At 50.1% G+C, this 3,406-nt stretch overlaps 1 non-coding gene across 1 annotated transcript; it reads right to left on the reverse strand.

Annotated features, from left to right (window-relative positions):
• Positions 1-3,184: 3,184 nt before the first annotated feature.
• On the reverse strand, positions 3,185-3,316 carry LOC115030760. The gene has a single exon (XR_003836354.1). It is a non-coding gene; the product is annotated as a small nucleolar RNA SNORA17 (small nucleolar RNA).
• Positions 3,317-3,406: the final 90 nt, after the last annotated feature.

The following is a 3,406-nucleotide window of genomic DNA, read 5'->3' on the forward strand; positions in this document are numbered from 1 at the left end:
CAAAGTAGATACTAGGAACATGCTGCCAGTCTGGAGGTCTCTGCATTATAAATATATATTCTGCCATACATATTAACCCCATGTATGTCACACAAGTTCCTGTTGCTGCGAGAGATTCAGTTGGACAGAGGAACAGTTTGCTCTGGGACATCTTTCATGGCTGATTTGCTCTGTCACATTGCAGTTTGTGATGAGGCTGAAACACTGTGGTGGGACAGTGTGGGAGAGGAGAGCGGCTCACCTTGTGGTGGCCAAAAGTCAGGGGAGAGGGGAGGATGTGGGGGAGGAGAGGAGAAGGGAGGAGTGCTGAGGGCTCTGGGGCTCGATGTATTCCCAAGGGCAGGACCCCAGGTAGACATTCCCTTAACTATGTTCGTGCTGTTTCCCCTGCATATCTTTCCCTGCAAAAGTCACATTTCCATTTATCTTTAAGACTGAATACATTTCCATCTGATGTATGTACACTTTATTCACTCACTCACTCTTTGATAGGCATCTAGGCTTTTTCCAGCTATTGTAAATAGAGCAACAGTAACCGTGGATGTATAAGCAGCTCTGGGTGTGCTGAGTGAGATTCTTTAGGACATGTGTCTAAGAGTGCTATAGTTGGATCACGGGGTAGTTCTAGTTTTATTTTAAAAATTCCCATCTTGGTCTCCATAAAAATCTTTGCATATTGATGCACTCCAGCAGCTCATCGATGGGGTAGATGTTGGGGTGTGCTGATTCAAAGCCCTGGATCTGGGCCTGAGAGGGATCTGAGCTGGTTAGCCTGCTCACACTCTCATGCCTTTGGGGTTGACTCACAAGTAGCCTCCACAACCAGAACCAGTTTTATCCTGTTGTCCAGGCAAGGTGCAGGACCAGCTCTCCTGGGTGCTGAAGCCAGGAAGGGACAAGGCTAGTTCTTCCACTCTCAAGATTCTTGGGTAGCTTTCCTACCTGCCATAGGTGGTGAGGGCAAAAAGGAGGGGAAGGGACTACACAGCAGACAAGAGGCAGGACCGCCTCTCCCATGCTCAGGCCCACAGACCAGCTTGCCCATGCTCCCGACACTAGGGTCAGTTCTATTGTGCTGTCCAGGCAAGATGCAGGGCCTGTAACTCCTGAGTGCTGCAGCTGGTGAGGGGCGGGACCAGTTCTGCTCTCATGACGTGCCCGCTCTACCTGTCGGGAGCCATTTTGCCTGCTTCTGTCAGGCAGGGTCAAGGCAGGCCAGGGTCTGCTGGCAGATTTCCTGGCCTGTTGATGAATGAAATGATAAGGGGATACACTTGAATCTCAAGGCAAGGGGCTGGATGCCCTGTTAATCTTGGAGGAAAGAACAAGGAGACCTCTGGATGGGTATAGATATCTAGTGTACATCAGCCATTGTCTATGCTGGCTTGTGACTTTGTTTCCCACAATACTATAAAGTAAGTAAAGGTGATGGGAAACACATTTGGGGCTGGCACGGAATAGACCTGCAGCCCTCCCGATTTCTAACCCTTGTCTCTGAGTCTTCCTTTTCTATAATCATCTCACTCTCCTCTCAGATGACTGGGACTCTGCTGCAGACGGGGCTCAGTGGGCCCTCCTCAATCTGTGTGAATCAAGGCCTCGGACAGATGGGCATAGAATTGGAGGGTGACAGAGATGACATGAGAGAGTGTGTTGTCACAAAGTGAGCACCAGTCTTATATAATACAGAAACAAAGGGGTAGGATGTCACAGCAGGCAAAATACATTGAAGTTATCTGACACAAAACAGAGGAATGACTTCAAAAGGACTTAAAAGAACCAGGTAATATTTACAATAAAGATAAAACAGCCCTCCCTGCCAAGGGTCAGCTAATGACAGGTAAGGATTTCACACCTTATTCACAATTTGTGCTACTCCTTTGGGCCTTGTGAAAGCTAGCACCAGGGGGTTCTGCTCTAGCAGACCTTATCATGAATAATGCAATACCACAACCCCCCTATTTCCTAGGCCTTGGTAAATACTTTCATATGAAAGTAACTTGGCTGTAATGAAGATTCTAAAAGTATACTTTGTTAAGCTTGCCCTGAGATTTCTATCTCTTATCCAGTAAAATACTGTAAGAAAGCATGCAAGACCCTCCACGATATTGCAGGGACAAATCTGTGGCATTCTAGCTATGGGAATGCCAAGGTTCCAGGAGGCTGCGTTTCCTTGAAACTCTTTGCCTCAGGACTGCTTCCAGGTTTCCAAACCTGTAATGCGAGTCACTACTGGAGTGGACGTTGCAGGACTCCTCACCAGCAGGACCAGGGCACAATCCCTGGTGAGGGGAAAAGGGGAGGAGGGTATCTCTTCCTTGTCCACACCACCACACAGAGAGCAGGGCCAGCTCTCCCACACTCACATCCCTAGGGTCAGCTCACTGGAAACTCCAGCAATGGGAAGTGGGAGGGGGGGAGCTCTCCTGAGAACAGCATCTGGCTAGGGGCAGGGGCAGCTTTCCTGCACTCACATCCCCAGGACCAGTTATCCTAGATCCAGGTGAGGGGTAGGGACGGTTCTTCACAGCTCTCAGATATCAGCATGTCCCCAGGTGGCAGCTCAGACCAGGGGCATCTCCCAGACCTTGGTAACAGGCCTGTGGTAACAGACCCCTGCTGCTGTAGGGCTACACATATCCCCCACCTCCTGTGGCAGCATAGGTCAGGACCCCGTCATGGTCCCAGTTGGCATCACCAGCCACTCACATCATCAGGCCATTCCTCACTACTCTCCAGTCTCCAGTTCTGTCTCTCTTCATTGTGTCCACATCCTTCTGTTTTTCTTTCCTCTTCCATTTTCCCACCACTTACTTGCTCCTCTGAGTGGCACCAGGGTCTTTGAGTGTCTGGGGTCATCTCAGGAGTGGTTTCAGGAGTGCTATGCTTTGCTTCTCTGCATTATGACACCTGGTAGGGGTCAACTCGGACATGGTCTGTGTCACTGCCCCCAGGTCTGCATGGTGCTGGACTGGTGGTCATCTCAGGCTTGCTTCTCAACTGGGGCTAACAGTCCTGGGCAGGATTCTTCTAGTCTCCGGCTCACTCATCACCCTGGGAGCTGGTCCCGACCTGCAGCCTGTGAAGTACTAAGGAGCTGGATTGGTGGTCCTCTCATGTTAGCTCCCTGTCCAGGCCCCCTGGTGCTGGACTGGTGTGGCTTCAGGCTTGCTTGTTCTCAAGGGATGTCAGGCTACTTCCTAATCATCTAGATGTTCACAGGTCAGAACACTGAGCATAGACATAGCCTCTCTTCTCTGCCACCTAGTGGCGGACATGTGACAGCAGCCACACCTGCAATACTTCTAGGGCAAGGGTGTTTGTTTTCTTGATATTAACCTGTGTGGCAGAGAGAGAGAGAGAGAGAGAGAGAGAGAGAGAGAGAGAGAGAGAGAGAGAGAGAGAG

This window comes from Mus caroli, chromosome 3 (genome assembly GCF_900094665.2).
Source record: "Mus caroli chromosome 3, CAROLI_EIJ_v1.1, whole genome shotgun sequence".
In the NCBI taxonomy this organism is placed as follows: domain Eukaryota; kingdom Metazoa; phylum Chordata; class Mammalia; order Rodentia; family Muridae; genus Mus; species Mus caroli.